Raw genomic sequence first — 14138 nt, 5'->3', positions numbered from 1 at the left:
GTAATGTGGAAGCATCAAAGTACTACAATTGCATTTATGTCATGATCTAGGACGGCTGGTAGGATATACACACACCTTTCTCCATCTAAATATTAGTAAAAATATTTTATAAAACAAATAGCAAAGTTTACATTTGCAAGCCTGTTTTTGTTTTGTGCTATGGGTCCAGTGATTTTATGCAATAAAGCAAGATTTCTTAAGAAAAGCATGAGCATGTGTAGATCTTCATTTCTAGAGTAATGGCATAACTACCCCTTAGTAACACATACCCAGCATCCTTTCGTATTGATACAAAAACTCTGCCAAATATTGACTCTGTCACTCCCTTCCTGACTAACCACTGCGATCTATGAACCACTCTGTAATAGTAGAATACTATCTAAATTGTAATATATGAATCTATGATGCTGTTTAATGTGTATTTATCCTGTATATAAGTATGCCATCCTGTCTACTGCGTAGACGAGTGGTAGTTGTACGATACAATGTCATTCTAACTCTGTTGTGTTGTGTAAATTGTTAACATGATGATGATGTGTACCTAAGCTGTAAGTCTTCTTCTGCAATGCGCCCTTATACCTACGGGTCTGGAGCGCAATACAAGTAATACAATACAAAATACAAATACAAAGAATCACGATTGCAAATCTCAACAGCAAACGATGAAATCACTGCGCTGTTTCATCGGCTGTCTGACACAAGACACGTCCGTTTCTGGCGTAAAGAAAGTTGTATATGGGAGATTGTGAAATACTGAGTAAATTAGCTCAATCCTGTTCTTCGAAGCTTGTGAGTGGGCTCAAGTGTGCGTATTCTGCCTTCCAGAAATCAGCTATCTGGGCTGTTCAGCCATGGGTGAGTTCTATGTGTCATTCAGTGTAACCTAATCTGTTGCTTCTTAAAACAATAATATTAAAAATAGCGTTATGTATGGCAATTGCTGGCTCATTTTCGTAGCTTTGCAAAAGGGTGTCACTATTGCCCAATTTAATAACCTCTGATGGATAAAAAGCTGAGTCGGCAATGTCATAGCCAATGACCTGCAGAAGCAATGCAGATGTGAGCACCATACACTTTATTCACTGGGCTATCAGGCGGTCTTACTGTTTTGAAGACGAATTGTGTGTGTGTGAGCTTGATTGTGGATTATCGAGTGAGTGCACTTTTGTTTTTGTAAGTTGGTTATCACATATACCACACCTACATGTGGAGTTCAGTGTGTGTGTGTTCTGTTGAGTAACTGGGTGAGCTATACATGCCATTCATTGTACATTTACTGCCAAATGGCTCCATGCCAAGCATGACACCTTCAAGCGGTTCTGGCATTTCGCTTTGCTTGTATGGACGTGTAGGCCCATACTTACAATAGGCACATACAATTTAAAATGCCAGAATCAGTATTGAATCACTCAGCGTTACTTGGGGGTTTTCAATTACTTTTATTTCTTCCTGGTGAAGAAAATTCCATGTGGGAACTTGATTAGCTGTTGCTGTTTCAGAATAATTATTTTTGTGAGTGTGAGTGGTTTGCTTTAGAGACTTCAGGGTGTTTGCGGCCTGGTTCAACAACAGTGTGAGTTCTTTGTGTCATTATGAGTGTTTCTAAAATCTGAGTTTTGAACCAAAATATATTTTTGCAAACCGAATTAAGACATTACATTTTCTTGTGCAGTATGTACATTAGGAGTCGAAAATTCAGGTGTTCCATCTGAAATGAGGACCGAATTCTGTGCACGTCATCTTAATTGGAGATTGCACTGCTGTCAAAATATATGTTTCAGTCCACTTTTGCATGTTTTCAATTCAGATTTCAGGACAATGTTGAAAGCATATGCATTTCTGTTTCAATGCATTCAGCTTGTTTTTGCACATTCCATCAGAAGTCTTTGCCCTCTGAAAATCAACCTTTTTCATTAGCCAGAAATTAAGGTCACAGCCTGGTACTGTCCCATCTTAAGGGAACGGGCAAATGGCTTATAATGGGAGATTTTAACCTTCGGAAGGACGACCCTAAAGATCGAGCAGCTAAAGAACTCGCTAGATTTATGAAAGCTATGGGTTTCACACAACACATAGATAAGCCTACTCATTCCAAGGGTCCCATACTTGACTGGGTATTCTCTTTGAATCTAAGATTAGCAGCCCTGACATTTCTTTGTGTCCTTGGTCGGACCATACCTTCATTGAATTTGGGGTTGATATTGTGACGCAATGCAAACGGACCACACTCAAACAAAGCTGTATTAAATCTAGAAATATGAAGAGGGTTAATTTGGAATCCTTAAGGGCTTGGATATCATATACCTCTCACAAAGATATGTCGCCACCTCCTAATGTGGAGGGCCTGACGGAATATAGCCCCTATTAAAAATAGAAAGGTTATAAATCATACCAAAAATAACTGGTTTTCAGAGGAACTCAAGACTCAGAGAGTAGAGAAAAGAAAAACGTTTTATCAGTGGAAAAGCTCTAAGGAGGAAGAGGACAGGATAATTTACCTGGGAGCAGCCAACAGATTCAAACTTGCAGTCATAGGCGCTAAAAAAGAATCCTATGAAGCACGTATTCAAAATGCTCAACATGACACCAAGGACATTTTTGCAATTCTTAGGGAACTTGAGAAACCTGATAATAAGTATCAGGATGCCATTGATAAGGATCAGATGTAGTGCACCCAGATTTGAAGAAGCAATACTAACTAAAAAATAAAATCATAGATGTTATTGAACAAACTTTGAATTCAAGACTCACAGATCCTCTTAAGATCCCACAGGAAAACATATCCATTCATCTACAGCCTATACCTAAATTCAATGTTCAGAGTATTTCAGAAGAAGAACTTCGTACCATCTTAGCTAAACTTGAGCCATCCGCCTGTAAAGGGGATCAGTTTCCAGCCACAGATATTAAGGCCTGTTCTGAGCTTTTGATCAGTTCCATTAAGAGGATTGTGAATGCTTAATTTAAAGAGAGCAGGGTTCCCACCAGATTTAGGGTCCCTGGATCGCCCCCTTGCTTAAGAAGTCTGATCTACACCCTAAAATGGCCACCAATTATCGGCCTATTTCTAACTCTCCCTTCTTGGCCACATAAAAGATCATGCCATCTGAATGAAGGTCAGTGAGGTTTAAATCCAACATGATGACTAATATAGATGATGGTAAAACAATGCTGCTGATGTCCCTGGACCTATTGGCCGCATTTGATTTGGTGGATAACCCCCTCCTCCTGGAGAGACTACAGATGGTAGCTAACTTCAGTAAGCAACCTAAGGATTTGTGGGGTGCATTTAAAGGCCCTAGGTAGAAGCCCCTCTCGCCTGAACAGCAGCATTTAAACACTGCCACCCGAAACGGCCCTGTTTGCTCTTATTTCACATGAGTGGCAACAATTTCTACACTGTAACCAAAAACGGCCCTGCTTTAATTTTATTTCACCTGAATGACAAGAAGTTATACACTGCAACCAAAAACAGCCGTGATTTAATTTTATTTCATATGAGAGGCAAGAATTCCAACATTACTACCAAAAACAGCTTTTGCTTTCCCTTTACCATGAACAGCAGCCCTTCAAACACTGCAAATGAAAAATGGCTCGGCTTTTTCTTTGTGTTCATGGCAAATCAGAGAACCATGCGAAAGGGGGCCTACCCCTCATTATCAATGGACCAACAGCAAATGCAAACTTGCTTAAAAAGGAGAAATCAAAGAATCCTGTGACCTACAAGACAGAGTTTTAAACATTAGAAGCAAAAAGCCTGCACACGTGTGAAAAGAATAGTGGCTTTAAAAAGCTACAATGGGAAGATAGCACTGCTCACGCAGGAAATGTCAGGGAAATATAATGGGGGGGTTGACCCAAGAAAATGTACATTATGTTCCAGCCCACAAGCCTCCAAATACCTTTGAAGAGCCACTTACTACCGGAAAAATCAGTTTGGGCTGAGGCAGGAAACTTCACAATTAAAAGCCCTGCTTCTAGCTGGAAGTCGCACCTACCAGTGAACCATCCAGCAATAAAATGTGATACTGCTGGGGGCATCATAATTCCCTGCTCTGCCAGACATGAAGGCAGGAGCCCATTTATTTCAAAGGAAGCAAAGTGTGGCTAAAGCTTGACCAGGAAGTGTGAGCCCTTCCTGCACCCACCTCAAAGAGCAAACTGCAAAGTTCAAAGGGACTAATACAAATCTCTGGTTACTGGCTGAGCCCAGATGAAGACAGATGGCTGTGGGGGATGAAGCGGCACTCCCACACGGGGATCAACACTCCCACTTGACATTAAAAGACTGATTTAATTTTTCGCAGCACTCAGAATGAGAATGATTTTCGTTTTATGATATTTTATCATGTAATTTTTTTAGGCAGTTTTAAAGGTATTCATTTTGTTTTCCTAGGACTTTGGGGACTGAAAGGGCCAGTTAGACTACATTTCTGGCTGATCTAAAAATGAGACAAATGTGGCAGTTGGTCAAAAGATGGAAGATGAAATTAGGAACATACTTAATCATTTGCAGAGTCATAACTATTGTACATTTTATAAAAATGACAAAAATATTCCAAAGATATCTAGTTCATATGGCAGGGGTTAGTATAAGTATGAAGTTATGAGACATAACTCCTTTTTGCCCAAAAGGTTGAGCTGAGACCAAAGCAGTGTAATAAATCCAGACAGACAGACAAAAATCTGGGGAGACAGGAGAAGGAGGACGGAGACAAGGCGGCTGAACCTTCCCATCCTTGAGAGTACAGTGTCCAGACCCCTTTCCCTAGCTGTCCAGCTGGATTTCCTGAATCCCAACTCAAGGCTTGCTTTGTAAGTAGTATATGCCCCAGCCCTAAATTGCATAAGGCCTTCATTGTTGTAGCATTGCAGCCAATATTTCTCCCATTGACAACGCCATTGAAAACCCCAAAAATTGCCAGTGTAATTCTTCAGTACCCTTCCCATAGAAGAATCTATCATTAGGCTGTGTATGTTAGTAGATCCCCTTTGAAAAACCTCTCAGTTGTCCATGTAAATCCCTAGTATTTTTCTTTTTAAGTAAATCAATTAATTCCCCCATTGAAATTCACGGTTCAAGATTGTTGAAGTTCTAAATCAACCATCTTGTCCCTGGTGTTGTATTTAAGTATTCTACACATTAAGGTGTTGCCTCTAAAGAATTAGTCTCCTTGTAACTGAAAACCAAATTTTTCTATGTATTGTGTGCATTACTAAACAAGTTCCCATTTACACCTGTCTTATAAAACCCACACCGCGGTTCCATTATGAGCAATCTCTTTTGCTTAGAAGTCTACATGTTATGCGCCTCTGTCCTTGTCATTGAAAACCGATTTCCTATTTTAAGCTAAACCCCTTCCCTGCGCTGCCTGTGATCTAAACCCAGTGTAAACGAATTTCCATTTGCCACTGCCTTTTTCCCTTTTGCATTTGCTTTCTCCCAAAACCGAGTTTCCCAATTTATTTCCATTGTTGGCACTGGTGTGCTGATTAGAAGTCTCTCAACTTTCTCAAATCTCTTAAAGTGTAAGCAATTCGAATTTCCTTTCATTCTGTCCCTAACAGTTGTGAGTAATAATCAAAATCCCATTCTGCCATTTTGCTCCAAAAACGGAACATTATTTGCTAGCTTCCCATCTTGTGGTGATTTACCCCAAATCATATTTTCTCTCTCTATTCCTACTCCTTGACACTGCCTTCCATTCAAAGGAATCAAGTTTAGCTGATGTGTGGGGGTGAGTGTTGCGGGGAGAGTGCTAAACGGTTGTGCTATCGATTTGTAAAAATTGTTATTTTTTCCTGTTTTGCCATTAAAGAACTGTGTGAATTCTAATAGGACATCTTAACCTAATTGTCCTGTACCGATCATGGCAGTAGTGTTACCACAACAGTGGTGGCTTTGAAATTGTTTGATTTTCCTTTTCCATCAAATAATAAATTAATAAATATCTTATTGATGCACACCGGCCTGGTTCCTAGTCCATTGTGATACGGGGTGTTTGTGGAGGTTGGGTGCGAGACGGGTTGCAGGCCTACTCAAAAAGAATCTGTAGCATATTAAAAATAAACAGTGTTTGATAGTGCGCAACATTCATTGTAGGGGAAGGAGTTCCCTAGCTGGCGTGTGCCGTGTTATAAACCATAACAAAGTGGGGGCTTGTGCCGTGATTGAGAAAAGTGCTTTCACCCATGGCAGTGCAGCACAGCAGACTACCCATTGAAGTATTGTTACATTTAGTGGATGGTAAACTGTGTTACACTGTGAAGGCGCCAGCAAAATATTTTCCCTAGGTATCAGAGCGGTGTGGCCAAACAAAATATTGTAACCATAAACTAGGAAGGAGTAGGGTGGAGATTTTGCCCTTGCATAGATAATCCACCAGCAGAAGAACACATTTCATAATGAGCACTGTGGAAAATAATAGGGCTAGGCAGCACCTCCTATCCAAATTGTTCATTAGAGGGGAATGGGCAGAACAAAAACACAAAGCCTGTCAATCTAGAATGATGCAAGAGGTGACCCTATACATATGGATGTGGGGCAGGACAGTGGCCTGTTACATCAAACCCTGACTGACTGCTACATGACGCAGAATGTCAAAGATGAGCAAATTAAAATGGTCCAACTCACTGCATACATGTACCTCCACATGATAGTCATGGGAGAAAGGTACAAGGAAAGTGTAACCTCTGTGCAAAATCAGTCTGAGCTTTTAAATCTAACACAGAGTGAGTTAAGGCAGGTAGAGGAGAAAGTGCGAGAGAACCAAAATTCTGAGTTAGAATTAGGAAACATCATTCAGCGGCTCAAGGAGGAGTTGGCAGTTCAGCAACACACTAATTCAGAACAGGAGGCCCAATTGTCTGCTCTGAAATAGTTGTGCCAGGAAAGGGTTGAACCAACAAGTGATATTCAATATAACCTGCCTAGAGGATATGATTGCATATCAAAAGCAGATTAAGCAATTAAAAGAGGAGAATAATCAGTGGGCTATAAAGGAGGTACATTCCCAAGCAGATTTTGACCAGGAACGCCAGAATGTGGGCGCTATGTAACCGCAGAGAGATCACCTTAGTGAACAGAATAGTAAGCTGTGTCAGGAAAAAGATGTCCTGTGCCAGGAAGTGTGCCAGTTGAAGGCAGACCTGGAGAATGGAGAGTCAGGTCTTCAGGAACTGACTGACCTAAAAGCAGAGTATGAAAAATTGTTGGGATATATGAGACAAATAGAATTTGATCTAGAGCAGACAATACAGGCCAAAAATGTGCAGATTGACGAGATGGGTCTTCTGCAACAGAAATGGTCTGAATATTCCCAGACAATACAAGAAGCACAGAAAGAAAATGAGGCCCTTTGTGATGAGAACAGGGGATTCCAGAGCCAAGTAGTAGCACAAGGGAAGGTAATAGAAGTCAGTTAAGCCCTGATAGCAGAGCACAAGGCTCAGTCCTTTGCATACTATCTAGAAATAGGGGCAGAGAAAGAGAAATTTGAGAGGTTAGAAAAAAAGGGTTCTGGGTATAATAAGGAATTGAGGAACCCTGAACATTTAAAGAGTGACAGGGCAATCCCTAATCATGGTGTACGGGCTTCTTTCCCAGGGGCCTCAAGCCAACTTACCACCTTGTATGCACAAGGCACTGCTAAATTCATGTCTACCAGTTCAACAGAACTGGGAACCATGAGGCAGTCAGACTCAATTAGGCCTAGCATGATTGAGACTACAGGCCAGCGTCCATCAGTGATTGATGGATGTGCATCACTGCTTAGGTTCCAAAATATTTTGGACAATGTATCTGACCAGGAGGACTCCTATGAAGAGTTGATCATGGAGTTAGACTGGCAGAAACATCAGCTACAAAGGGGCCAGCTGGTTACTTTGCAGATATAAAGGAGTCTAGGTTTAGGCCCCAAAAGAGCATCCTGAAAACCTCCACCCGTTCAGGGTGTTGGGGGAGTTTTCCACCAACCCCGGAAGAAGGGAGGAGTTGGATAAGTACTCCACTGTACGAAAGAGGGAGTCCAAGGGAATTGACCCAGAGAGCCCACAATACAGCACGGGAGAAGAGACTAGGCCCCGTCATTCTGGGAGAGACTCTCAGTCTCCAAGAATCAGGGAGCGCCTAGAGGATAGGGATGGGACCCCAAATAGCAGCAGCTCTGAGTCTGAGGGCGAATGGACTCAGGTGCAGCAGAAAAAGAAGGCTGGCAAACAAAACAGAACTTTGGTAAAAGCCCCATTAGACAAATTAAAACCATTAGATATTGCATGAATCTATACCATAAAAATGCCAAGTACTCAGTCTGGGAGCATCTGGAGCTGTATGACCAGATGATGACGTCATTTGACATAAAAAATTATCAGAATTCTATGGAGTTTGCCAAATGGACATTCTCCCCAGAATACTCCAACTTCTTTCCTGGACTGGAGGATCAGAACCATTCAAGGTGGTTTACCTACAAGGCGGCCATCTTGAAGCCCTTCTCTGTGTACCCGAACCCACAGGACGCTTACAAAATGGCCTACAACCTGCAGTGCATAGAGGATCAGGCCCGAGAGAATTTGTCCAAGCATTGAAGCGGGCATTTGCACAAACCACTAGGCGGGTGCGCATGAACAGTAGGGAGTTCATAAATACCTATTTCTATGCACTCCCTAAGTACATTGTGATGCAGTTGGTTAGGGAATTCCACAATGAAAGGACCTTGGACTGGGTAATAGAACAAGCCACCCGGATTTATGAGGTCCAAAATCCGGTAGAAAATAAAAATTCCCCCAAAAATTGCAAACCAACCAACAACCCCGCTGCTGCCAAGGTGGCAGAGGTGAAGATTACCCCCGTTTCGGACCTAGAAATTGGGGGGGGGCTAAAAATACTATTCCCACTAACCAACCAAACCAGAGGCAAAGAAGACCCTCTGACCAGTCCCAAACAGGTGATAGCCAGGCAGGGTACCACCCAAATGGGGCACCTGACTCTGCTACCTACATCAGCCCAAGGGACAAGGGGAATCGGCCCATCTTGGGGCACGTATGGATTCCCACGGATCAGGGGGGATCCAATCAGGTGAGTACGTCCCTAGGGAACATCCCTTCAAGCTTCCCTTCAAACTTCCCTCAGGAGGGCAATAATCTTCCACCCTTTAGTTTAAGTTTCTTCCCCAGATACCCTCAAATCCCCAACATTCAGAACAACCCTTCTTTCTCTCCCCACTTTCAGGAGTGTAGGCCACCAAATCAGGGAGAAGGAGAACAAGGATTGAGGGCTACCAAGGAAAACATCCATGGCAAGGTTACTCTGGAGAAGGGACAGTTACCCATCCCGAGAGCAGCAAAGATTTGACCCAAGACCCCCTTATTACCAGAGAGGGTGTCACAACTGGAGTGCCAGTTCCAGAGCTTGACCCAAGACCTGAGTCGTATGTTGATGGCTGAGCAGAGCCCTCAAATGAACATGGCTGCCCAGAACAGCTCAAACCCAGGGTCTGACACACCGGAACAATGACGGGTAGAGAACCCCGATGACCAGCAGGTTCCAGAATAGGAGGCTTGGGAGGAATGGGGATGTAAAGCCCTAGAGGAAGCTTCCTTCCTCAACTGTGAAAATCCTCTAGAAACCTATGAACCTGAACCCAAATCTCCTACCCCTGAAAAGCTGCAACCTAGGGAACAGAGGGTAAGTAGGAGAAACCAAGGGACAAAGAAGACCCATTTTGTGGAGGAAGTCAGCATCCTCCTGTTTGAAGGGGAAAAATCCCTGGAGGAATAGGGGGAAGAAAGTCTTCTCTTTCAAGGATGGGGGATTCCTCCCAAAGAAAAATGGGTCCCAAAGACCATAACTCAGACTTGGTAGGTATAGGGACTAACATGGAACTGCCTATCCCTGAACCCCAGAAATATCATCATGAGAACTCAGAAATGAATGAGGGATCCTCCCCCTAAACTGGTTCAAGTGACTGTATCCGGGAAAAGCGGGGCAGTGCAGAATCAAGGGAAAAATATCTCTGGATGCCAAATTTTGTTTACAGATTCCTGAACTCCGACACAGAAAATTGCCCAAGGTCACACAGTGTCGGAGTCCAAAATAAAGAAATTAACTGCCCAGCTGGCTCAAAATGCAGATTTTCTTTGCCCCCTTGAGCAGAAAGAGGGTAGGTTTTATGCCCCCGTCAGGGTGCAAGGACAGGGTGCCCTTTCAGCGTTGGTGGATACAGGATCCCAAGCCACCTTCCTGTCCAAAAGGGCATTTGAGCCACTTAATTCAGGAAGGGAGTTTCCCCTCACACCTCTTCCTGGACAACTCCAGAACTTCGACAGGAATGATATTCCCGTTGAGGGGAATGCGGATCTGGAGATCAAAATTGGGCGACACAAGGTGACACACCCGGTTATAGTTGTTACTCCAGAGGGAACACCCTGTATCCTAGGGAATGACCTCCTTCGGACATTGTCACCCTTAATAGACTGTGTGAACAAGGTCCTCAGGACCCAGACGACCCAGCCAATGAAATTAAAACCGAGCACCAGCTATGTAAGTCTAAATGGCACATGCCATATGGTTGAGCAGTGGTCTGACATAATTGAGTTCCACTTTAGAAACAATCAAGTCCCCGACAATACTGTAATTGCTGTAAGAGAACAAACTGGTGATGGGAACCCTTCTCCATTCCTGAAAATCAACCTTCCTTCCAGTTGTAAGTGGCATTCCACACTGGAAGGAAATATTTTGAAATTGTATACTGAACCCACACCCCATGATAAAAGGTGATGAACAGCCAGCTCAAAGCTTGGAATGATATTTAGAAAAAGGGTGAACAGCTGTTCCTCCCCAGTTAGGTAAATGAGGGTGGGGAGCATGCCCTCGCCAGAGTATGACGGAATAATGTAAGAAGCTTCATCAGCGAAGCGTTATTCAGGAAACTCCCAAAAGATCAGACCATTCCCTCATTTAAGTTGATTGATAAGTGGGAAATGGGCCTGGAAACTCCTAATTCTAAACATCTCCTGCTTAGCAGGTGCGTGTTCAAAATTTCCATTGGTAACAAAAGCATAGAGCATAATTGTGGCGAGATGTCACCTCTGCCTTCTACTTAGGCAGTGACATTCTCAATTAATTCGCAATTCATTTGGACTCAATTTATTCCCAAGTCTGGTCCCAACAGATGGGTAAACCCCTGGTCTTTGACAATCCTGAAAAAGCATGTTGGTCGCTCGATTGCTACCAGATGTAGTTGAAATTCAAACTGGAGAAGAGGTCACCATCCCAGTACTGACCCGACAATTCACCATCTTCTTAAAAATTAAGAGAGCAGGACTTTTGGCTGATTAAAGAACCTAGCAAGGGTAGAGCCCAGGAATCCTCCAAAGAGTTCAGGTAAGAAACTGGAACCCTGATGAAGAAAATCATATGTGTGTGTGTGTGTGTGTGTATCAAAAGGGAGTAATTTACTTGGTGTTATTGTATAAATGAAAAATAATAAAAGAAAAGTTGTGTATGATAGAAAATAAAATGTCATATGAAAATTGGAATTGCAAGTTGTTGTCGTTGTAAATTCTTTGTAAATCTTCTGGGAATTTTTTGGGAAAAAGTACTGAAACTTGTTTTTTTAATCTTCTATTAGAGAACTAACATCCCTAAATTCCAGCCTGGAGAGGAGAACCCCGGGACCTGGAAGGGAAGGATGAAACAGGGTGCTGTGCCAAACCCTCCAATCCAAAGATGGAAGGGGAGACTGCAGTGCCCACTCCCAAAAGAAGGAAGAAAAGGGGGTGCTGTGCCATACCCCCCAACCCAGAGATGGAAGGGGATACTGAAGTGGCCACTTCCTGATGAAGCAAAATTACGCCAAAGGAAACCCCACTCTGCCCTACTCTTCCCCAACAAAAAGTCATGGAAGAGCAGAGGGGATTTGTGGGGTGCATTTAAAGGCCCTAGACAGAAGCTCCTCTCACCTGAACAGCAGCATTTAAACACTGCCACCAAAAACGGCCCTGTTTGCTCTTATTTCAAATGAGTGGCAATAATTCCTGCACTGGAATTAGTCTCCTTGTAACTGAAAACCGAAATTGCCTGTGTATTGTGGGCATTACCAAACAAGTTTCCATTTGCATCTGTCTTATAAAACCCACACAGTGGTTCCATTGTGAGCAATCTCTTTTGCCTAGAAGGCTACCTATTATGTGCCTCTGTCTTTGTCATTGAAAACCGATTTTCCTATTTTAAGCTAAACCCATTCCCTGCGCTGCCTTTCACTGTAAACCCAGTGTAAACGAATTTCCATTTGCCACTGCCTTTTTCCCTTTTGCATTTGCTTTCTCTCAAAACTGAGTTTCCTACTCTATTTCTATTGTTGCCCTGGTGTGCTGATTAGCAGTCTCTAATCTTTCTCAAATCTCTTAAAGTGTAAGCAATTCAAATTTCCTTTCATTCTGTCCCCAAGCAGTCGTGAGTAATAATCAAAATCCCATTCTGCCATTTTGCTCCAAAAACAGGTTTTCACTTTCTTTCCTAGCTTCCCATCTTGTAGTGGTGGGCTTTACCCCAAATCCGATTTTTCTCGCCCTATTCCTACTCCTTCCTACTGATGTTTGGGGGTGAGTGTTGCAGGAGGGAGTGCTAACCCGTTGTTGCCATCGTTTGTAAAAAAAAATCTTTTTTCCTGTTTTGTCATTAAAGAACTGTGAGAATTGTAATAGCACATCTTAACATAATTGTTCTGTACCGATCATTGCAGTAGTGGCTATGAAATTGTTTGATTTTCCTTTTCCATCAAATAATAAATTAAAAAATATACTATTGATACACACCGGCCTTTTACCTAGTCCATTGTGACATGGGGTGTTTGTGATGATTGGGTGCGAGACGGGTTGGAGGCTTACTCAAAAAAGAATCTGTAGTATATTAAAAATAAACTGTTTTATAGTGCGCAACATACATTGTAGAGGAAGGAGTTCCCTAGCTGGCGTGTGCCGTGTTATAAACCGTGACAGATTGGATGCAATCTTTTTTAGGGATGAGGACCATGCAGATTTCTAGTAAGCAAGCAGAAGCGGCCCCTGTTTCAGTGAGTTATGGCATTCCGCATGGTGCTTCACTTTACCCGGCCCTATACATTCTTTTTACAGTCCCCTTCTTTCAGATCTTAGAAGGAAAAACAATTTGTTTTTCAAACTATGTGGATGATTCACAGTGGCTCATTCCCTTAACAGGCATCTATGAGAAGGATGCTTTAGTATTTTCAGAGGTATATGACCTCATACACGAGTGGATGGACACAAATGGGATTGTGCAGAACCATGGTAAGACTGAGTTAATGATCTTCGGCTCTAGATCTAGACTTGCTAAACTCGAATCAGAGTATAACTCTTTTTGCATTGCAGATCATGGAAAATATAAAAATCCTAGGAGTGACGCTCGACAAGACTCTGAGCATGTCCGCCCAGGTTAATAGCCTGGTGTCAGCATCGGCCTATTATATTAGGCTGCTGTCGCACATTCGCCCTTTTCTGTCCCAAAAAGGCTGCAAAACGATTGCTCAAGTCATTGGCCCTCATTACAACTGAGGTGCTAAGTGCACCAACTTTACCACCATGGTGTAAACTACGTTTACACCATGGTGGATGGCGGATTTACCGCCCCATTACAAGGTGAGTGGGGCGGTAAATCCCCATTTCCCATTTTCCCTTCCCCATTCCCATTTTTGCCCCATAGGGCATAATGGGAGTGGGGAAGGCGCTAATTACGGCACCGTAAATTACGGTGCCGTAATTAGCACCAAGGTGCCTTAGCACCATGGAACTTAACGCCTGCAAAAAGCAGGCGTTAAGGTGGGAATCAGGCGTTAAGGGTTAACGGTGGCGTTAACCCTTAACGCCTGAGTTGTAATGAGGGCCATTATCTCTGCAAAATGTGATTATTGTAGCTCCTCCCGCCTTATAGGCGTAGGTAAAACGGAACTTGCTAGACTCCATGTGGTGCAGAAAAGCACCATTAGAACGATCATGGGTCTACGTAAGTTCGCTCATGTGTCAGAGGTGAGAAAATAATTGCACTGGCTACCTGTTATGGAAAGAATAGAGTTTAGGCTGCTTACCATCACCTATAAGTCTTTCAATGGATCCTTTCCCGCTTA

The sequence above is a fragment of the Ambystoma mexicanum genome, chromosome 2p, assembly GCF_040938575.1.
Source record: "Ambystoma mexicanum isolate Mex_15411 chromosome 2p, UKY_AmexF1_1, whole genome shotgun sequence".
Taxonomy (NCBI): Eukaryota; Metazoa; Chordata; class Amphibia; order Caudata; family Ambystomatidae; genus Ambystoma; species Ambystoma mexicanum.
This window is presented reverse-complemented; position numbering follows the sequence as displayed.